Below are 24,078 nucleotides of genomic sequence, written 5' to 3'. Positions count from 1 at the left end.
ATTTCTTGAGGTCTCTTCCAGCCCTATATTTCTATGATTCTATGAATGTACAGATTTATGTAAGTATGTGCTTAAAAGTGGTGACTCAAAATTAACAAAGGTCACCATTAACTTAAATTCTGTACCTTATAGTCTAGCACAGACTGCTACAGTTGCCGTAGCCTTATGGTATTTCTGAAATGTTTTGTTAAGGATTCACAGTATCTGCAGAGTAATTAATGTAACTACAGTGCATCCCACACAATATGTATACAAACTAACTTCTGACTCTAGAACAGAGAAGTTTTTCCCCTTCCTTTCAATTTTAGCCATTTAGTATAGTATCTTAAAGGAAAACATTTCCTGCAGCTAATTACACAGCATTGTCAGCCACCAAGCTGCATACTCTGAGTGCCAAGTTAAGCTGTTTTTCAACTTTGTGAGTGTTTTCATTCAAATATCATAAAGCAATTTATAATTTGAAACAATTTGCAATGCTGTCAGTGATTTGAATCTATAAAAAAATGCCCTGATGTGGCTCAGTAACTAACCCCTCCACCAAAACAATATGATCAGCTTCAGTACCATATGCCTTCTTCAACCAGGCTTTGTGCTACTTCTCAAACAACACAGTCTTCCACAACTCCCTTCCACTTACTGTCTTTGGCACGTCTGCCTTGAGAAAGTAATCTGGAAGTTACACAACATAAATATTGGTAATATATTAAGATTCCACTTGCAGTCCATGGACCTCATTTGTCTTGTATATGATGCCATATAGTCACTATATTAATCTCAGAAGCTGTTCTAGCTGGCTTGATGGTTCTATTGATAGCACATCATAAACCAATCAAGGTTCCCAAATTATTAGGTCATCAGAGAAGCCTGCAGGTTTCCAGGGTATGGAAGAAATGTTAAGCTTCCCATCCATTTGCAAAACCTACAGACACCTGTTAGAGAATACAGTGGGAAACGACCAGCCATACCCACTGCAGACTTAGTGACACAGTTGCAATTGCGGGTGTACCGGATGTGGAATAAAAAAAAAAAGTATTCTAACGTTTACTAAAATAAAATCGGAAACTATAACAGAACTTGAGTAATATCCTGAATCTTCTCCTTAGCAAGTTAAGCATCCTCTGACACATACTCTTACTTAAAAGAAGTGAGAGTCACATTTCAAGATTTGGGATGAACTTACCATTTAAAATCGTTCTGGGATTCATTGTGTAAATACCTACAGATCAGTATTAGACTAGTTTTAAAAGTACACTTTTCATTTTTAATAAAAGGCATCTTCCAAAAAAGATTACCATGTAACACTGATCGTTGTGACAATTATATGTACTACTGTAATGTCTAGGAGCCCTAGTCATGAAACAGGACTCCACTGCGTTAGGCGCTGTACAAACAGAACAAAGAGTCTCTGACCAGGAAGACTATCTACAGAATGTGGTCTGCAAAAGAAGATTAAGATCTATATGAAACATACTCAGCTCCAAAAAGCTGTCAGGGTTTCCAGTACTCTTAGTACAGGGCAAAGAGCAGTTCTACACAGTTATTCCTGCTAAGCTAGAACCCTTCACCTCCCATTAACTATACTAAAGGTGCTATAATTTACTGTTACATTTGGCACTTATTTGCCTTCCATCATTCAATACAAACAACTAGTTTTTAAAAATGTGTTTGTGCTCTATTTGATTCACTACAAAATATTGGTGTCACAGATCCATAGGTCCACTGCTCTGGAACAGTCCCTGGAGAACCCCTTCAGTGTGCCAGGCCCCCATAGAGTCTCACTCTTTCACTAGGATAAGACACTTGGCTTCACCGCCTTCTTAGACCAAACCTTGGAGCCTTCAGCACCCCTGCTTCACACCATGAGCTCACTTCAGCTAATCCACCTGAGAGAGAACTGAACACCCAAAGGGAGCAATGCACCCTCAACTTCAGCCACTGCAGTGACTCTCAGCTAGCATCGTAAAAGCAGTAGGGTTTATTAGCTGTCTGGAACACAGCATAGAAACTCCTTGGTTAGCATACAGAACAGAAAGTTACAGCATGGTCCATCTTGGTTAGCCCAGAGCCTCTCTTTTGTGCTAGTTCAGAAGAGTATCCCGCTTCCAGCAGCTTACACTTAACAATCCCCCACCTTATCCCTCCACAGTCTTTTGTTCTTGTTCCCAGGCAACCATTGTCACATGTGGCCCAGGCCCCAGACAGTAGGCGTGAATCACACCTGTATCTCTGGGTCTCTGCAGAGCGTAAACAATCTTTTCCCGCTACCTAGTTAACAATATAGCATAAAGGGGAAACTGAGGTACACATAATATTCATACAAAACATTACAGAAAATTCCCCCTCCATCACGGGAGCCAGAAAGAAGTATTTAGATTGTACGCTCTTTGGGGCGCATAGTGCCCTTTCTGCAAAGCAGCATCCAATTTACTAGACTAAACAATTCATTTTCACAAAAGCTTTCACTACAGCCATGTTAATGCCATTGTTATTTGAATTAATCATTCCAAACCATATCTCAAAGTTCCCCTGTCAATCTAGGATCCAGTGTTTTCCACTGATATAACTTTACAGTTTATAGCTTAAACTTTGCACATAGAAGTCTGAAAGGTCACTATCCTCAGAGTATATATAACTAAGATACTAGAATAATATAGCTGGACTTGAGGAAATTATTCTCCCATTTGCCAGTCAAATGGAAAACTTTATTAAGGGTGGGGGAGGGGGGGTGGCGGGGCATGCAAGGGAGGGAGGAGGACAAAGCCATGATTTTTTGATAAACTTGACCTTTCATTTAAAAATAGTTTTTAGCAGTCATCATCACTAAAGTATTACATTCCATATATGAATTAATGCAGTGCTCTCCCAGTCTGCATTCAGACAACTCCAATGTCTCCTCTGCTAGTCCTAGGTTTAGTAAGCATCAGAAGAGTTAAAACATGAGACTGGTTATAACACTATGGACAAGAGTGAGAAAAACAACAATCAGGTCACTCTGCTGCTGCCTGGGAAAATGATGAGCAACAACAGAAATAAAAGCACTGGAGAGAAATATTCTTATGTTATACTGCTTATATTAGCTGAGTCATCAACCTCTGAAGGACTGTTCAGCTATTTTCATACATCCCACCTCAACACCTGAATTATTCTGTAAGTGTATTCTCTTAAAATGTGGATTGGAACTGAACGCTTAACAAGACCTAATTTTTTTTTTATTTTTCCTCCAAAGACATCCCTGATACATTTACCTCCAGTACCTTTAAGGACAGTTTCTCAGGACCTTAATATGTCTCTAATCATAGTTTTGTGGGGGAGAGCTGAAACTGAAATCTTAAGCTTTACTGAAGTCACTAAACTGGTAATTTTTTTTTAGCTCAGATTTTAAAATAGAAGTGACATCATAAAAACAAATGGAGCTGTTTTTGGCCAGCAAGCTTACCGAGTTCACTTTACCCTCATTTGTTACTCCAGAGTCTTCTTCCAATCAGCCCCTGGATGAATCTAAATTGGCAGGGAGAGGAGGGTCTATAGGCAGATTTTATCAGCATTCCACCATCAGAGACTGAAACAGTTCCAGCTGCTTTATGGAGCTAATCTAAAGTTTTCCCCAAAGGAAGTCTTACAATGCCAGCAACTTTAACTCTCAATGTACAAGAATACACGTCACCATTTGTGAACCCCACATTCTCTTTAAACAAGACTTATTAACTTATCTTCATTTACCAAAACTAGAAGAAATAAGAAGTCTATTTTAAAGTGACATAAAGGCAATATGAATACCAGCACATTCTTAGTTTAAGATTCTCGTTGTGGGACCTCTCATTAATAGTACTATGCACTACTACTTAGAGCAGTGGTCTCCAACCTTTTTACACACAAGATCACTTTTTGAATTTAAGTGCAACCCAGGATCTACCCCACCCCTTCCCCAAGACCCTGCTCCCCTCCCTCCATCACTCACCCTCTCCCACCAGGCTGGGGCAGGTGGTTATGGTGTGGGAAGGGCTGTGGGCTCTAGGCTGGGGCTGAGGGGTTCGGCATGTGGAAGGGGGCTCTGGGCTGAGCCTGGGGCATGGGTGCAGGAGGGGGTGAGGGCTTCAGGCTGGTGCAGAGTGTTGGGGTGCAGGAGGGATATGGGGTGCTGGCTCCAGGAGGGGGTTCAGGGCTGGGGTGTGGGAGGGGGTTGGGGAGCAGGAGGGGATTTGGGGTGCTGGCTCCGGGAGGGGGCTCAGGGCTGGAGTCCAGGTGGGATGCGGGCATCCGCCAGGTGGTGCTTACCTCAGGTGGCGGCACAGCAGGGCTAAGGCAAGCTTCCTGCCTGCCCTGGCCCCACACCACTCCCAGAAGGGCCGGGGGGAGGGAGGTTTGCACATGGCTCTGCATGCTGCCCCTCTCTGCAAGTACCATCCCCACAGGTCCCATTGACCCCAGTTCCCCATTCCCAGCCAACAGGAGCTGCAGGGGTGGTGCTTGCAGGTGGGAGCAGTGTGCAGAGACCCCTCCCCCTCCCCCAGGGGTGTGCTGGCCACTTCCCAGGGCAGCATGGGGTCCCTGCCTTAGCCCCACTGGACTTTTAGCAGACAGAGATCGCGATTGACTGGCAGAGACTCCAGGCTTGACCAGTCGATCACGATGGACCATTTGGTGACCACTGATTTACAGCCATTCAAACCTTGGCATTTCTGCTGAATCATCCAATCAGAGTACCGTTTTTGGAGAGTTATGGTAATTTTGTGATAGGGCCACCTACTACTAAGAACTAAGCTGACCCCACCAAATTGTTTCATGTGCTTGGCCCCAAAATGGCAACCATTTTCTCTTCATAACCAATCCAGTCCTAAAGAGTTCTATATCCATTAGATGGATTCCCATCTTGGGTTATACCATTCTAATTTTTCTACAGTGAAAAGCTGTAGATTTTTCTCACTGTACATTTTGATATAGTTGGAGAAAATGCAGTTCACCTTTTAATGAAACTTACATACATTATGCCAATTGTCCTGTCAAATGACCACAATCAACCAAGAGCACTTTTCTGATCAAACTAACAGATGCCTTTGTGGGCAACTGGAATCCCTAACACGTAATCACAAACTCAGATGTTACAGTTTTGCCCCTCCACATACCTGCAAAGAAAAAAACATTTCCACCAAAGATTACATTTGGAAGCATCTATATTGCCCAATACCTGCTATTTTTCCCCTCTACATCAGTAAGAGCTATTGACTCTTTTCAGTTTAGCTGTGTTTACTTTTTGTGCTTATACTTTTAGTCCATAAATACATAGCATTAATAAAGATGCAGAGTGAGCACAATACCGGGCTGTTTTATGAGATGGTTACATTATTCCAGATAATCTTGTCCAATAAGATCCTATGCCTGGATGCTTATTTCTTAAAAATGCAATCACCCATTCCATAGAATCATACAAATAGGATTGAACAGCAAAATAACCTAGTAGATAACATTATGAAATTTCCCACAGGAAACTGATTCAAGAACACTGGGTTTTTCATTTATTGGGCTGAAAGCACTGTAGCAATGACACAGAGCTTCTGGAGACAGCAGGTGAATGAGCTGTGCTCTTCAGCACAACCAGCTTAAAGGCATTTCCAGATTTGTAAGCCTTGCTAGCCGAAGGGCAGGTATTACTATCATAGATAAATGCCAGACCTTGAACTGGAGAACAGAAAGATAAGCATACCAGAATAAAAATAAAGCCGTAACACACACTAATTCAAACTAGCTACAACCCTGCAGTTATCAAGTGCCCTGGGGAGGTAAGAGCGCCTGTGGCAGAAATCCCTTGCTAAAGTTACAGGTGTGTGTACACTTAAGGACTTCCTGTTCATACACTGCACACGTAGCATTTTCAAAAGTGATTTGTTATCCTCTAACAAAAACAGAAAAGACAAAGTATGCTTTAGTTTTAATTCTCCAGATGGAGAAATTATATTGCATTCTCTTTTTTGCTTATTTAGCAGTGACAACCCACTCATGGCCTGAAACAAAAAGGGGAAAAGGAAAACTTCACTTTAAGATGCTCCCCTTTTATCTTTTCATCTAGAATATCAAAACAAGTTTTAGCAGTTACCAAACTATTTTAAATTCATCCCACATACTTGGTAGTCTAACAATGGAAAGAAAAGCAAAAGACCAAATCTTCCAAGTTCTGAAGGACTAGTCCATGCCAAATCATTCATCCCATTAAAGCTTCTGTGCATCAAAAATCTATATACACAATCAGTTAGCAAAATGTAATTGTATAGGATACATTAATTGTGTTAAAGTAAATTTGATTTAAGGCATATTAACATGAAATTACCCCAGCTAGAATAATTGTTGTTTCCCCAGATACTATTTCTTTTCTTGGCCCTACTGCAACAGGGTATTGTAAACACAGCTGTTTGAATATCTATGAGCTGAATTTTTTACTGAAATAGCCTGCTCTCTATTTTCCTGTTTTAAATTACATTCCGGGATTATCCAACTATCTTATAATTTTGCCACTGCTGATAACATGGCAATTATTTAAAAATATATATTTTTAAAATATTTGTTTCTGCATTCCTCTAGATTTATTTTTTCTAGCTTAAAGAACTTAACACCATGTTTTAGAATATATTAGGTCACAGTTTACCTTTCAGAGGCCAACACAGCAAGCTTGTTCATGAGAATCTCAGAGCACATGGAAACAGACAAGTATATGCACATTTACACTGCAAAGGGGCCCACTGAACCTTGTCATTCAAGTTACATATCTTGACGTAAACATATCTTTATAATGGGCCTATTTCCTGTTTGAACACAGCCTCATGAGACATGCAGTTTTCATTACCGGAAGATTTCTGCATTAACACTCCATATAGTCCATATCCTTTTGTTAAACATAGGTATGCCAGAAAAGCATTCCTTGGCAAGTAGCCTTCTAAAAATTATTTATAAGCACAGTTTTTAAGTTGTGGAACATGTACAAAACAAATTTAGAGAGTTGTGTCAAAGCTGAGGCGAGAAAGAGAGAGCTCTGATTCTGCAGGCCAAGTTTTTAAAGTATAAATTGTAGCTATTTTATATGATCAGTCAGACTGCTGATAGAAAGGTTAACACATACCTAACTACTTGGGAAGATAGAAAAATAAATGTTTGAATTCATGTCTTCAAAACCATAAGAAAGCTAAGTGCAATCCTAGTACTCATATATTAAAGATGATCTGAAGAAGATTATTAAAAAAAATGTGAAGTGTCCTTTCCAGAGTTTTGGTGGAGGAGTGGCTCGGGGTCTCAGAAGACATACATTCTTAGCTTACATGCTTCACTTGAAGGGGGGGAATTTTTAACAAAGGCTTCCTTTCTCCAAAAATGTTACTAAGCTAAATACATGTTATTTTAAAACATCAAGAATTTTAGAACATAAAGAAGGAGTCAAACACTTCTAATGTAAAAAAAACTCCCCACACATTAAAAAAGTCACCCCACAGATTTTTTTTGGGGGGGCAAAAGCCATTTCAAAGCCTTCTTTACACCTCAGAAAAATGCTCAACAGGGCACTAGCCTAATTTTTTCTCCCTTTTGCAGGTGACCTGTGATGATTTTTCTATTATATTTTTAAGTACAGCTGTTTTACAAACATATGCTTCCAAGACTAACAAAGAAAAGCAGCACGCTTCCGATCTGTTGATTTAGAATGCAGGTGTGGGTGAGACGTGATCATGATTCCTGTAACACCAAACCTTTGTTTGCAAATATCTTGATTTATTATCGAATACTTAATCAACATGAATGAAGGAAGTTTTCAGACAGGGCATTTATTTTCCCGTAGTTAACAAAACTCGGCTGGAGAGCTCAAAGCAACAGACCAAGGCCCCAAGCCAGAACATATCAGGGGCCGGGAGATGGACAGACTGGCTTAAGAAACGAGAAACCCCCCCAAGGCTCTTGAAGGCTGCACGTTCTAACAGAGCAAATTACAATGCGAGCCGCAGAGCAATGGGTGGGGGTGGGAGCAGAGAGTGGGAAAGTTGCTGTTCCCAGAGCCAGAGGACGGCGAGTTTCAGGAGGGGGTTCCCTCGGTGGGACGCTAATGAGCCTTTCCAGCCAGGGGGCAGATAAGGCGGCGCGGCAGGGAATCCCGGGGGCGGGAGCCGCTGAGCGCAGCGACAAAGGAAGGAGGAAGTTTCCCGGGGCGTGGAGCTGTGACGCTGCCAGAGCCCCCTGGACCAAACCTCCCCCTGCTCCTGGGGACACCCCGAGTAGAGCAGCCTCGCGCCCAGCGGGGAGCCTCGTGCCCGGCTTGCGGGGCGCGCGGCGCCTCCCCGGGACCCGCACCGGCGGCTCGGCGCACCCCGCCCCACGCCCTGTCTCCGGGGCGGCGCTGCCCGCTGCCCCCAGCCGGGCCTCTCCCCACCGCGGGCTGCGCCAGGGCCCAGCCCAGAGATAGCCCGCGCGCCCGCCACCACCTGCCCCCACAGACTCACCCCGGCACCCAGCGTCCTCCACCTCTCCTCAGCAAAACTGTCCTTCTCCCCCCCCACACACACCGTCACTGCGCCTGCGCACCCTCTCTCTGAGACCAGGGCAGCCACAGGCATCATGGGAGTTGTAGTCCTCCATGAGCGTGAAAGCTTGCGGGATACCCAGAAGTTGTCCCGTTTTGATTCTACTGGTACAGTTAAAGCGGTGCAGCCTCCTCTGTGTGGGGACGCTCAGGCCTTCTCTAGGCTAAAAAGGGTTTCCTGCTATAGCCATACCCGGAAACTTTCACAGTGGAGATGCCACACATACCTGCAAAATTAGGTTTGCCAACCCTCCAGGATAGTCCTGGAGTCTCCAGGAATTAAAGGTTATGTCCTGTGATGAAACCTGCAGGAATATGTCCAACCAATATTAGCAATCCTACTGCAAAAGTGCCTTCTTGCCAGCATACCTTATACCAGTTCCCTGAATAAAGTAAGCTATGCTGGCAAAAGGACTGTGATGTCAGTATAACTGCATCTATCCTGATGGTTTTGCTGGCATGGTTATGTTGGTTGGGGGCTACTTTTTTTTAGGCATAGACCAAGCCTTATAAAGCCTTATAAAGGTGTTTTGTATAGGGTGATTATAGATGCTGATCTTATTCTGTTTGTTTATTGTCCTAAAGGCCTGGTGTATACTAGACTGGCAAGTGACATGTTAAGGCTCTGAATGTATCTTTCTAATTTCCTTGGACATGGTTGATTTCTGACAGAAATACTGACTTCTCTCTGATAATCTTTCTAACAAAATTATTTGTCTTCTTTTCTGCCTAGAGGATACAGCAGTATTATCTCCATTTTACGGATGAGGAGACTGAGGAACCAAGTTCTTACATGATTTGCACAAGTTGCCATAGGAAATTTGTTGCAATTCCAGCAATAGAAACAAGGGGTGAAATCCTGGCCTTACCGAAGTTAATGGGAGTTTTGCTATTGACTTCAATAGGGCCAGGATCTTCCAGCCTCAAAAGACATATCCAGTGTAAAAGGGCATATGTAATATGTCTATTATAAATTACTTGACTTTAAATAGCTAAAATAATCATTAAATTAATGTGATATAGTAGATGGAATCCTAGATCTGTTGAAATCAATGTCAAAACTCACATGGACTTTAATAAGAGCTGAATTTTACCCATTGTATTTTATTAAAATTAAGAATGTTTCTTCCCTTTGGTGTGAACTTAAAATGGAACAGTCGAATATGTAAAATGGAACAATCTAAGGGTGCTTTGTTTCACAGTATGAAACACCCTTTGTGTAGACAACTATGAGGTTAAGAGTGTTCAGCTAGTGATCTGACTGGGTTTTATAATAGCTGGGAGTTTCACTTGTGAATGCTCAGGCTGAGAGACCCACAAAGCAAAGCTCAGTAGTTCTGGCACCCTGCCTAAGGGTGAGTCAAGAGACTTTTATAATCACAAGAGTACTCCCACAAATATTTAGCAATAGATTATAATCCTTCAGTCCTTAGAATGTGGGCCTCTTCCAAGATGACAGCCTAGTGCATGTGTCAGAGGTCAAATATAATGCCCTCAAAGGGATTAGTGTAATTTCTTTTTCAATGGTTGAAATAAACAATATTTTAAAGACTATTATACGTCTGTGTGGAAAGCGTAGCACAGGGGAGGTCTGTGCAGTACTAGGATTTGTACCCTCTCTGAAATGATTTGTATGCACACAAAGACAAACAGCAGATACTGTACAATACAGTCACACTTTCATTCATAGCATTATACAGCCTATAGAAATAAAAGGAATATGCAAAGCCTGAGCTAAATACATTATTTATTTATTTATTTATTTATTACAGTCATTTGTGTGGAACTGATCTGTAGTATCTGGGTTCAATGTATATAGTTGAGACTAAGGCAAAACCAATTTCCATTTATAGGGAACTAATACACAATGACTCCCATAAGCATCATGGCTTTAAAATTATAGAGACAGGAAGAATATTGTCAGTAGACTAGGTATCTGTAAAAAGAAGAGCTGGACAAATAGATGTGCCTTACAACCTTTTCTGAAACATGCTAAGCTCAGGCTGAGATCAGTTTCATGTGTTGAAGAATCTGCTATTAAAAACAGTTTAGCCCTGGCTCCCTTGATATACAGTCCATATTCTCTCAGAATGTTATGTTTGATATTTAGGGATACTTAAGGAACTGGCTGAAGCAATCTTGGAACCATTAGCAATTAACTTCAAGAAGTCCTGGAGGACAGGTTAGGTCCCAGAGAACTAGAGAAGGGAAAACTTGGTACTTATCTTTAAAAGTTAAGGGGAGAAAAGTGGGATAAAAAGGACCCAGGGAATTATAGATCAGTCAAACTTCAGTACCTGGAAAGATACTGTAACAAACAATTTAGCAATCAATTTATAAGCACTTAGCCCAGTGTTTCCCAAACTTGGGACACCACTTGTTTAGGGAAAGCCCCTGTCTGGCCATGCTGGTTTGTTTACCTGCTGCGTCCGCAGGTCCAGCCGATTGCGGCTCCCACTGGCCACAGTTCTCTGCTCCAGGCCAATGGGGGCTGTTGGAAATGGCAGCCAGTATGTCCCTCGGCCTGTGCCACTTCCAGCAGCTCCCATTGGCCTGGAGCAGTAAACTGTGGCCAGTGGGAGCCGCGATCAGCCGGACCTGCGGACACGGCAGGTAAACAAACCGGCCTGGCCCAACAGGGGCTTTCCCTACACAAGCGGCGTCCCAAGTTTGGGAAACACTGACTTAGAGGATGATAGGGTTATAAGAAATAACCAGCATGGTTTGGTCAAGAACACATCATGCCAAACCAATTTAATTTCCTTCTTTGACAGGGTTACTGGCCTAGTGGATAGAGAAGAGGCAGTAGATGTGATATCTTGATTTTAGTAAAGCTTTTGACACAGTTCCATGTGACATTCTCATGAGCAAACTATCACAGGTCATGGGTAGCCAGACCTAGTAGTCAGAAACAGAGTCCACAGTCACAGATAGGAGTCAGCATACCAGGAGATCAGAACCACAAATCAGATACCAGGAAATCAAGCCAGAGAAGCAGGAAGCACAAGTCATACAGCCCAGAAAAGGGTGAAGCTCACTTGTACAGACAGCTTCCTGTTCCCGCTGCTGGCTTAACGTAGGGCCAACAGACCAATCAGCTGCTCTGGGACTCCACCAATAGGACTGCAGCAGCAGACCATCAAACTGATGTTGGGCTTTGTGGGTCGCAGCCAGGTAAGCAAGTGTCATCAGATGGAGAGTTGGAGTATCACTGCTGCCTGCTCCTAGAAACTCTCCAGACCCACGTTTGAGACCTGTGGGTCATAACACAAACAAGGGAAATAAGATCTAGATGAAAATACTGTAAGGTGGCTGCACAAATGGGTAAAGACTATACTCATAGAGTGGTTACCAGTGATTCACTGTCAAACTGGGAAGCTGCATCTAGGGTGATCCTGCAGAGATCCAGTACTACCCAATATTTTCATTAAGGACTTGGATAATGGAGTTGAAAGACTGCTTATAAAATTTGCAGATGACACCAAGCTGCATGGGGTTACAAGCACTTTGAAAGTCAGGATTAGAATTCAAAACAACTTTGACAAATTAAAGAATTAGTCTGAAATAAACAAACTAAAAGTTAATAAAGACAAGTGCAAAGTACTACAATTAGGAAGGCAAAATCAAAGGCACAACTACGGAATAGGGAATATCTGGCTAGATGGTACTGCTGAAAAGGATCCTGGGGTTATAGTGGATCACAAATTGAATATGAGTCAACAGTTACAAAAAAGGCTAATATCAGTCTGGGCTGTAATAAGAGGAGTGTTGTATGTAGGACATGGGTGGTAACTGTCCCACTCTACTTTGGCACTGGTGAGGCCTCAGCTGGAGTTCTGTGTCCAATTCTTGGTGCCTCACTTCAGGAAAGATGTGGATAAATTGGCTAGAGTCCAGAGGACAGCAACAAAAATGATAAAAGGTTTAGGAAATCTGACCTATGAGGAAAAGTTTAAAAAACTGGACATGTTTAGTACTGAGAAAAGACGATGGGGAGGAACCTGATAACCATCTTCAAATATGTTAAGGGCTGTTATAAAGAGGACGGGGATCAATTGTTCTTCATGTCCACTGAAGGTAGAACAAGAAGTAGTGAACTTGATCTACAGCAAGGGAGATTTAGATTAGATATTAGGAAAAACTACCCTATAAGGGTAGTTAAGCTCCGAAATGGGCTTCCAAGGGAGGTTGTGGAATCCCCATTATTGGAGGTTTTTAAGAGCAGGTTGGACAAACATCTGTCAGGGATGGTCTAAGTTTAATTGGTCCTGCTTCAGCACAGAAGGTTGTACTTGATGGCCTCTTGAGGTCCCTTCCAGCCCTATATTTCTATGATTCTATGGTTAACACTTGCATATGTCCAAAGTGACCCAATACACCTTGTGCTTGATGGAGAAAGCTGAAGGCATGTTTGTTATATGTTGTTGACTTGCAAAGGCACTTATCTGAAATAGGGACCCTGATTCTTGAGTGCTATTTACATGGTACCTGAGGCAGAAAGCCAGATTTCATTTTCTGCGTCCGGCCAGATGCTCACTGATCAAGTAAAAAATGGCCCTGCCCCACATTAGCAGTCCCTGGACTCTGGCAAGCACAGGAACCACTGCTGTTGAGCAGGTCACTATAAAGGGGGCAGAAAGAGGTAGAGGCCTTGCCTCCCCTGCTCTCATACCAGCTCATACAGTAGTGCAGGGTGGAGGAAAGCCTGTGACAACCCAGTGGATGGATCAGATTGAGCACTCCCCACGCTCACAAGCAGACTGGGGAAGCTGTGCCTGCCTAAGGAGCAACTCAGCACAGCTCCCTATGCAGGACTGTAGAAGCAGGCCCAGACTGTGACTCAGGAGACCTGCATTCTATTCCCAGCTGTGCCACTGGGCTGGGTGACACGTCACCACTCCGTGCCTCAGTTTCCCCATCTATAAAATAGGGAAAATGATACCTCCTTTTTAAAGTGCTTTGAGATCTGCTGATGAAACGTGCTGTATAAGAGCTACATACTATTATAAAACCACAACCTAGCTCAGAGTGCCCAAATAGGAATATGCAGGCATGGAAAGTCTCATTCTGTCACAGAAGCCAGATTTTAGGTGCTGAGAAACTGATTTAAAATCATAGTAGAATTTTAATTATTTGTCTTACGAGACAGGCCAGGAAAAATCCTATTATCTGGCAGACCCTGGCAACTAAATACAACCAGTCCAGACAAAGTGAAATGTACTTACTCTCTGCCTGCTGGATATGCTGCTGGCAAGCATTTAAAGATCTGGACCAACTGGTTCAGATAATCTGAGGTTGGATTACACAAAGTGGCACTATCCACCTAGCATCACGTGCGGCATTATGGATGCTCAATGCTATTTCCATGGAAACTGAGGCAGGAAGTCAGATTTCATTTTCAGCCTCAGGATGGATACTTGCTGGTCAGCCACTGAACCAAGGATTTGTAAATTCAGGTCACACCTGACCAATAGCTTGTCTGTAAAGGAGCAGACCACAATGCACGTCACAATAATCAAGACTGGATATATTTATAAAAGCTCTGCTCTAGTTCAAACAGGAATCAATTCAAGGAAGTTATATGTGAGTTATGCATGAGGTCAGACTAGATGATCACAATCGTCCCTTCTGGTTTTATAATCTATGAAACTGTGGGGGAGTGGGGAACAATTAAGTTTAAACAAACAAATATAGTTGTGGCAGCCATATTTTCTTTTTGGACACTGACATTTATGATCCAGGGGTTTAAGATGCTGCAACCCAGATTTTACTGTTTGCACCCGTCCTCCCCTGAGCCAGTCTTCCATAAATGGGGATGGAATAACACTAGCTATTCAGAATCCATGCTCCACTCGGGGACTTGGAGCCAGCCTGTGAATCCCCAAAAGTAAGTAGGATTGGTCCAGGAGAGGGCAGAGTTAGTGGGGCTGCTGTAGAATCCCTGCTGTTAGCGTTAAAGTTGCCCCGCTTACAGGTGAATCCTCTTTTTTGCAGATCAGCAATCCCTATGCAAATTGCACCCCATGGATGGTTAATCTGGCCTGGGGTTGTCCTTAAAGAAAGAAATGATTTAGTCTGTTGTTGAAATGTCCTGAGAATACCCCTTCTAGTACAACAGAAGAATAGAGTGATCCTCCAAACAATCCATCTGGAGATTTAGACAGAGCCTAGTACATTCTAGACATACTTTTGAGAGTTAAGCGCTGTATGGATTCTCATGCAGTACAAATACAATCAATAATCAGTCTCAGAACTTTGATGCAAAGAGATCTTGGGAACCTGGGGCACAACAGTTATCAGGTTTGTTGGCTGTGTTGGATACTTCTGAATTGCAACCTAGTGATATTGGGAAAACTAAGAATTATTTTGCAGTGCAGAACATACAATATAAATATACAAAGGAAAATCTAGAAATACAGTGTTACTTGCCTTTGTATATATACTGTGGTTTGGGGGAGTAGTTTTATTCCTATATCTGCATATATATTACTATATAAATCTTTATGTATTATAGTATTATGTATATTATCGTATGTATAGATCGGATTCAATACACTCGTTTGTGTATCATTTTATTTTTGAGATTAGGATTGGTTTTCATGTTTCTAATTGTTTGATTGCAAATTCTGTTTGTGATGTAAAAGGAAAAAAGAAACAATTGAAAAAAAATCATAGCCAAAGCGGGGAAAATACTACTGTTTCCAGCCAAATCACACAGACTGTGAAGAGGCCCTAGATTGTCAGATTTGTAACAGGAAGGATACAAAAGTAATTTATTGGCAAAAACAAAACAAAAAGGAAAGGGAAAATCACTATGGGAGGGTATCTCTATGTACAAATGAACAGATACAGTTTCAACTTGTCAAAAATATTTTAAGGTGGGAATAAAGACTTTGGGCAGAGTTGAAAACTTCAAGCAGTTTATCAGAGAACAAACACACAAAGTTAACTTTGCTTCTTTGTTGACACTTCATATTTTCACTTATCAGTATTTGAATAAGCATGATGTCATCCTGGATTTAGCAAGGCCAGTCTTTGGTTTTGGAGTTCTGTGTCCAGTTTGCTCCCAACCTATAGCCAGGTCCTTAACCTCTGCATATTCACAATTCTCTCCACTCTGCCCCTCCAGCCCCAAGACTAATCCCGGTGAAAACCTTATCCATAGTGAAAATATCCAGATGCAACCCTATGGCTAACAAAAGCCCACTAATTGGACCCAACCATACACCTAAACTGGCCCCAACTATGACCCTAGCCAGCACATGCTTGCAATCCAGCATCAGCTCAAACCTAATCCAAAATTCACTGACAAACATCATCTTAGATCTGAAGTACTGTTTACAGAGTGGTTCACTTCAAAGGAATTTGAATTTGCTTTTCCCCACTGACTTTAGTACTGTACACAGATAATCAAAACTAAGGGTGCTCAGATCTTCTTCCAATTTTATCCAAGCTGCTCAAGATGGGGAGAAAGGAGAGATGTTGGATACATGGCTCTGGTTTTGGCCCATTTCTTATGGGAAATGTTGGAGTGGTTTGGTATGGATCTGAGACTCATTTCATCTGAAGCTTGGGAATGTGGAGTTTCAAGGAGGTGGCTGTCTCTGTACACTGTGTTATTGTGTATACTAGTATTTTCCCAACCAGAGGGACTGAAGCGCCCAAGGTAGCCCACTTCTGTCACTGTCATGAGTGAGTTTTCTCTTTTCTTCCTACCAAAGGTCCTGCCACTTGTGCCTGAAGCCTTTGACCGTGTATGGAGTGAAGCTAAAGCTGTTACATTTCAAAGTTGCATTTTTTATTCCCACAGGAAAATTAAGCTCAGATCCAACATTTGCTTTTCAGTGAGGTGAAGTCAGGTCCTGCTTTTTCATCCAGCTTTCCAGCCAGATTGTCATGAAGCACATGGACATCTTAATGATTGATCCAGTGGCCCAAACTTCTCTGCCCCTACTGGCTCCCCACCTAGTGCTCAGCACTCAAATGGCGTCTGATCAACACCCACTGTCCAATACCAAGCTGCTCAGCACACAGAGCTCAGTACCGAGTGGCTTTGTCTCATTAAAACCCAGAGATCTCTTGTTCCTAGTCCTTTGTTCTAGCCATTAATAAAACTGCCTTCATAAGAGTTAGCCATTAACCAAAGATCTTCCAAAATGGTTTTATTACTATGTAGGATCTATATTTATTTACTAAAAGCAGATTATTTTATAATTTTATGTTCATTGTAAATAGAAAGTACACAATGGCTGATTCTTCTGATAACCATTGATATTTATGAGTGATGAAAGGATGGGTTGTGTGACGACACTTTCCAGTATCCCACCATAGTTAGGACATTCATAACATTACACTGTAATTAATAATATACTGTATTATATTATTTAAGTAAATGAATACATGCCTTATTACACATAAATACCAGGGAAGTTGATTCCACAGGTATCCTGTGTACCAGTCTGTTTTAGCTTTGTTGTCTATGGTTTGTTCAGTGTTCTAGCAATGGGCACTGGCAAAGTGTTTGTTCTGATTTTACTTACTGTAAGAGCTGAGTTTGATAATGAGATTGAATTAGTTTGGTTGTGAGAATGAATGGAGCAACCTTCAAATTGGTACATTCTTTTTTTCTCTGAAAGTTCCCAAAAGGTACTAAACAAATATGTTCTTGCAGGGTTTCATTCTATCACCCCTCTTGTTCAATGTGCATAGACAGCCATTGAGATGACAACAAAGCCCTCTGGTCCGCAAAGCTATCAATATGAAGACCCCAGGGCTATCTTACTTTTTCATGAATGCAAGTGCTAGTGTCTGTGCTCAGAGAACAGAATTTTGTCCCCATGGGAAATTATAACATCTTGAAATTTGTTTTTCTATTTAATCAAAACAAAAAGTCAACATAGAATAGAAATTCTGAAATAAATAATCAATTTGGAAACACCAAAATATTTTGTTTCAATAATATTGAGACTTTTGTAAACACTGTCAAAACAGTATAATATAAACTATTAAATGTAATATTTAATATTAAAATAAGAGATCTATATAATAAGATTCCAGGATTGTTATTCCGTGTTTCACTCTGAAACCTAGAGTGTCTGACTCATTGTGGAACAATGGAAACAGCTACAAGTGGGGCTGAGAGCTCTTTTTTGTTTAAAATACCACCAGGTTCAATCATCACTGGGATTCATGGTAAGTTACTGTTCAATTTTTAAGTTCTCAGTCATTTTCAGCTTTTTTATACTTTATGACTTACACTGAAATTACACAAGGCTTCCATGTAGTATGCAATGACAGGTACCCCCCAGGGTGCCACCTGGAACTGGGGTACCACTGAGCCTGCCTGGGCTCTCTTTAATACTGTACTGCTGTGACAGGCTCTCAAGCCTCCCCCAGCACATATACAGGTAGGAACACACCCAGCTGCAGCTACACACAGATGCTGAGATCAGCTCTGCATAGGAAGGCTCAACTAAGGAACTGCCCAGTTACTCAAGTGCACACATCCCTTTGGAGGGTAAACCCAAAATATTTGATTTCAAGGTGTTCCTTATGCTCTACAAAGTCTTAAATGGATGGGAACCAGTCATTCTGAGATTGCTTTGCTTCCACTCCGTGTTCTGCATTTCTGGTTACAGTCTACTAAACCGATTTTGCAGTCAGGTTTTAAAACTCACCTCTGGAGGAGCAAAGGCTGAGCTTTCTCTGTGGCTCATCCACACCTCTGGAATTCACTCTCTGTGGCAGTCCATCACCCCAGGCTTTGGCAGCTCTCAGAAGCAAGCAAGACTTTTTTTGTTTAGCCAGGTATTTAGTGAGCCAAGATTGTCCTTGAAGCTGGGTAGGAGGATATTTTAATTCTGATAAAATGTGTGTTTGTCAAGCCAGCTGTTAACTGCATGTGGGAAAATATGCACCCAGAATTTCTGTGCACAGTGCCAGGACTGTGCGTTTGCAAATACACTGATGGCACAACCAGGTGTATAACTGGGCACTTGCAATTACAGCTTCCACGTTCCACGCAGGGGCAATATGCACATGCAAGTGTGACCATCCAATCCAGACTATATTCAATAGCAATCCTAGTCTGAAATCTTGTCAGAGAAGGGGATTCCGCAGGGAGGATAATAGAAGATTGGACCTAGGAGACTAGCCTGGCTGTTGAAAGAAGAGGAAAATACTGTGTGGGGACAGCGGAGAGGAGGAAGAGAGACGGATCCCCTGATCTGGGGAAGGAGGGGAGTGGGGTGCCGCATAGGGTGGTGGGGATGGTGCCTGGTCCTGTGGTGGTGGAAGGAGGAGGATACACATAGGGGTGGTGAGGAAGGACCCGGGTCCCGTGGTGGTGGAGGATGCACATGGGGGTGGTGGGGAAGGACCGTGGTCCTGCTGTGGTGGAGAGAGGAGGATACACATAGGGGTGGTGGGGAAGGACCATGGTCCTGCGGTGGTGGAGAGAGGAGGATACACATGGGGGTGGTGGGGAAGGACCGTGGTCCTGCGGTGGTGGAGAGAGAAGGATACACATGGGGGTGGTGGAGATGGTCCCGGTCCTGCGGTGGTGGAGGGAGGATGCTGCTGCCTGGGGCTCGAAGGAGCAGGGAGGCTGGAGGGGGGCTAGACCGCTAGTATTAGCACCCCCTGGGCTTCTCGGGGCACCCTCTCCATGCCCGAACTACGAGTCCCAGCGTGCTCAGCACTCGGCGCTGGGATTGAGGTTGCGCAGCCGCCTAGCTGGGGAGTGACCTGCCTGTTGACAGCGCTGTTTTGGGGAGGGCTGGCTCCGTGGCTCGGGCAGACGGACTGACGGCCGGGCGGCTGGCTGCACCCCCGGTGACACTGCAGAAGGGTAAGCCCGCGACCCCCCGCCCAGTGCCGCGGGCACGCTGCCTCGCTCCCCTTCCCGGGCAGGGATGCATCTCCGCCAGCCTCCCGCAGAGACACACAGGCACTGGTGCGGTCCAGCCCCGCGCGCTCTGCCTGGCTGAGCATCTGCCCTTGCCGCACCCCGGGAGAAGCCGTGCCCGGCTGCCGCGCGGCGCAGCAGGGGTCTTGCAGCGCTCTGAGCTGCACGCAGCCGGCTGGGCGGTGCTGCCTCTTAGGATGCTCTAGTTGAGCACCAGCTCCAGCTGGAGGAGACTGCACGGGTGTGATTGCCACCGACCGGCTCGGCTGATTGCATTGCGGAACTCTCTGTGTGTGTCGGGGTGTATATATATTCTGCAGGGGATGAAAAGGGAGCTGTGGTTGGATTGTACAATTAAAGGACCTTGCAGGGAGTCCTACCTTGGTATAATTGCCGCCCTGCATCGTGGAGTGGTGTCAAACCCTTTTCAGACATTCCTTCTGCTTGGAGCAGAGCTACAATCCCGTCTCCATGTGCTGAAAGCAACATGCTTAGTTCCCTGGGGTGTGTTAATGGTGGAGCGGTCGGTTGGGTACAATGAACATTACAATGCCTTGTTTTTAAACTCCACCCTCAATCCCCCTGCAAATACACTTTCACAATAAAATGTAATGCTTTAAAATTCGGATGATTGATTTAAACGATTGATTTAAAAAATAAAGTTCAAATCAGGCTGCAGAATGTCTTTCCTTTAAAAATATAGGCAGAATAAGTAATAATTTATTTTAAAGGGTAATTCTAAAAATTAAAATATATTTAAATTTCCTCCCTGCACCTATCCCAGGTACTAAGTGCATTACAAAACTTAGAGCAAACAGTGTTAAAATATGAAAACATGGTGAAGTTTTTTTTAATAAGAGAATATATCTGCCTCTCCTTGATGCTCATATTCCTATTATATGTAAAATGAGACTGATATACTGTCTTTAGATCTGGTCTCTTGGCTTGGAACAATTAAGAATACGTGTATTTAAAGACAGGACTCAGTAATGTGATATTGGTTTAATGATATTTCTAAGTGTTTGATGACGGAATGTTTTCCTCTGCCTATTCTCATCTTTATCTATGACTCTCCTGTATTTCGGCTATCTCCTTTTTAGAGATATGGTGACCAGGAAAATGAACATGTGATTCAGGTTGGAGTGTACCACTAATTCAGATAATGGCATTATAATATTTTCAGTATTATTCTCCAACTATTTGCATCCTAACATGACATTTGTGTTTTTGATTGCTGCTGCACATTGACTAGAGAGTCTCCATTGCTCTGTTCACAGTGATGCTCAGGTCTTTTTCTGAATTGTTACAGTTAATTAAGGAAGCCAGTAAGTGTACGTGCAAGTAGTTTCAAATAATCCTTTTCACTGTGAATGACTTGCTTTAGCCAACATTAATTGCATCTGCTATCATGTTGTCCATTCACCTAGCTTGGCTAGGTCCCTCTGAACTTTCCCAGAGTCCTCTGCAAATGCTGCCACCTATTTGCTCAATTCCTCTTCCAGATCATCATTTTTAATTTTCAACATTTTACAGTTCCCAGCAAGCAAACTCTATGGACCTTTGCTTACTTACCTTTGCAAGTTGTTTTCAGAAATTGTAAACAAGTATGGAATCAGATTTATTTTCCATCCTGGTTCCTATTGTTTCACTGTATTCTGTGAGAACCTCCTGACTTGAGTTGAGGTGGCTTTGGCAGGGTCCTGGGCTGAAGGGCATCAGGTAGCTTAACCCTCATCAGCATACAATTGCAATATGCTGGGAGACTGTGGTGGAGGTTTAACTGGTACTGCTTCATCCAGTACACACCGCATGCCTCCGCCTGTGAGGCACAGTGTTGTGGTGGGTCTTAGGTTCTACCTGTTTAATGGTGGAGTGTTGAATCTTACATTATAGTTTTTGTAAAAAGACAAATTATATGGGGATATTTGTTCACCCATCTTTACTATAATTATTTCAGGTGGCAGCTGGGATCGCCAGATGTTGCTGGACAATTGTAATTATAAGGCAGTTGGAATCTGGGGATAGCCATGGGCAAACAAGCAGCACTCTCTTTAGATAGCTATTGGTCAGGTGAGAGTGGAACAATAATAATGAATATTATCATGAAACATTTTCTCACCCACCTTAACGTTGACTGAAACATGGACAAAAAATCACTAGTACCTTGGTCTGGTTCAAGGACCTCCCATCTCTGTTATAAAATTTAAAAGTACTCTGTAATTTCCAGTGCAGAGCTCCCTCATACTATTTATTGGCTATAGTTTATCAAGTTGTAGACACATCACCAGGATGGTTTCTATTAGCTGGTTAGCAGTTAAAAAGGCACAAAAAACCACATACAAGTAACTTCTTGCTTAATATTGTAGTTATGTTCCTGAAAAATGCTACTTTAAGCGAAACAATGTTAAGCGATAGTTAATCGTTAAATAGTGAGGGTGGGTGATTAGGTTCCAGGGAAATTTTTTTGCCAAACGACTATATATAATAGAGAGAGAGGAGACATATACACAGTGGAAGTTTTTAAACAAACAATTTAATACTGTACACAGCAATGGATGATTGTGAAGCTTGGTTGAGTGTGGTGAAACGTCAGAGGGTGGGATATTTCCCAGGGGATTGTCTTTACCTGCTAACATGTATGTGAAACTAAGCACTTGGATGGAGCCCCTCAAGGGTTAACACGGAACGTTGTTTAATGTAGCCATTACACTCTTACAAGGCATCAGGAATAGGAGGGAGGAGACACAGCATGGCAGAGAGAGGACAACAGACAACACAAACCGTCGGGTGTGTGTGTTAAGGCCACTAGTTATTAAACAGCTGGTGCCCCTATGCAGCCCGGACGACAGCATCCAGGGCTCGCAGTTCCCTGGGGTAACGGGCGTGAGGGGAGGGTACGAGGCATCAAGGATTATCCAAACCATCCCTGGTCCGCACCTCACGGTGGCGGAGGAAAATCACAGTTCCACCGCAGAGACCCCCATACCCTATCCTCTCCCTCATGCAGAATGTGTTGGTCACCAGTGCATGCAGAAGATACCTGAATTTAAAAGCACTAAACTTGGGAATAAAAAAATGTCAGACACCAGGTAATTTTGATATACTCTGAAGTTTGTCAGAGATTTATTTGCAAAGAATTTGCAATAGAGAGCAAGTCATACTGTCCTGCTGAATACAACATTAAGTATTATGGAATGCATGATGCAGCTCTTCTCTGCTTTACATTTTCTTAATCTTATTTCTAAGGGATATTATACTTTTTTAAATTGTACTCTTTTTTATATCTTACTAAGGGTACTGATTTTGCTAGAGGGTTTACACATAAAACTACATCATCAAATAGTCAGAAGTAAAGAAAGGGAAACTCATTCCAGTCCAGATAACAGGCAGCAAAGGGGTGTTTGTCCCTTTAAGGGCTCTCTTCAACAGGGGGGTGAAGGGATAAAGGGATGGACAGAAAAGGACAAAGTTGAAGTCATTGCAAGCAATATATTTTTGTACTATAGTAAATTAAAATTAAAATGTGTATTTTAGATAAGGGTGGACTGTTTGAAAGGATTTAATTTTAAAAAAACTATGGTCTGAAGATCCAAGCATTTAAGGCTAAAGATGAATACTCAAATTACATAGATTTTTAGATGCACACAGATTTTTAATTAGAGAAATGTGATTTTATAATCATTCTAATCGAAATAATTTTTAAAAGCAAATATTAAACTAAGGATCCTGAAGACGTAACATGTTCTGAGTAAAAATTCCAGTATTGCACAATTGTTTTTGTCAGTAAATTTCAGAAACTGACAGTATAAATACCAGGGGTCAGCAACCTATTCAGAAGTGGTGTGCCAAGTCTTCATTTATTCAGTCTAAATTTTTAGAGGTTTCCACATTCCAGTAATACATTTCAACATTTTTATAAGGTCTCTTTCTATAAGACTATAATATATAACTAAACTATTGTTGTATGTAAAGTAAATAAAGGTTTTTAAAATGTTTAAGAAACTTCATTTAAAATTAAAATGCAGAGCCCCCCCCCCTAGACCAGTGGCCAGGACCGGGGCAGTGTGAGTGCCACTGAAAAACAGCTCGTGTGCCGCCTCGGTTGCTTTAAAACCCCTGGTATATACCTAGGGGTTGGTCAAAATGCCTGTTAAATGGCTTTCACTAACTTGAAAGGCTCTTTAATTTAAATGGCTCTTTAACATTTTCAATGTTGTGCTAATACAGGTGTGGTCAAACTTTTTGGGTCCCGAGGGCCACATCTGGTTAAGGAAATTGTATGAGGGGTCTTGAATAGCTCATGCCATTGGGGGTTGGGGTGCGGGAGGACATCGCGGGCTCTGGGGGTGGGGCCAGAAATGGGGAGTTCAGGGTGAGGGAGGGTGGCTCTGGGCTGGAAGCTGGGGGTATGGAGAGAGAGGGTAGGGTGAGGTCTTCCAGGCTGGTGGTACGGTCTCTGGGGTGGGGCTGGGAATGAGGAAATTGTTGTGCAGGAGGGTGCTCCGGGCTGGGACTAAGGATTTCGGAGGGCTGAGAGGGGGATCAGGGCTGGGGCAGGGAGTTGGGGGAGAGTGAGGGGGGTCAAGGGTGCAGTCTTTTCAGGCACGCTTACCTCAAGCAG

The 24,078-nt window shown here is 42.7% G+C and overlaps 2 protein-coding genes across 2 annotated transcripts in view; one reads left to right on the top strand and one right to left on the bottom strand.

Annotated features, from left to right (window-relative positions):
• Nucleotides 1-8,495, bottom strand: part of LOC123344485 (tropomodulin-3-like) — a 54,106-nt gene extending 45,611 nt beyond the window's left edge. Inside the window, exon 1 of the mRNA XM_044980762.1 lies at nucleotides 8,472-8,495. The gene's annotated coding sequence lies outside the window, so the exon portion shown is untranslated. The remainder of the gene's footprint in view (nucleotides 1-8,471) is intronic.
• A 10,801-nt stretch (nucleotides 8,496-19,296) lies between these two features.
• LOC123343821 (tropomodulin-2) overlaps nucleotides 19,297-24,078 on the top strand; it is a 70,031-nt gene continuing 65,249 nt past the window's right edge. Inside the window, exon 1 of the mRNA XM_044979251.1 lies at nucleotides 19,297-19,400. The gene's annotated coding sequence lies outside the window, so the exon portion shown is untranslated. The remainder of the gene's footprint in view (nucleotides 19,401-24,078) is intronic.

The sequence above is a fragment of the Mauremys mutica genome, chromosome 11, assembly GCF_020497125.1.
Source record: "Mauremys mutica isolate MM-2020 ecotype Southern chromosome 11, ASM2049712v1, whole genome shotgun sequence".
In the NCBI taxonomy this organism is placed as follows: domain Eukaryota; kingdom Metazoa; phylum Chordata; order Testudines; family Geoemydidae; genus Mauremys; species Mauremys mutica.
The sequence above is the reverse complement of the archived record's forward strand: the minus strand, read 5'-3'. Positions and strand labels throughout refer to the sequence as shown.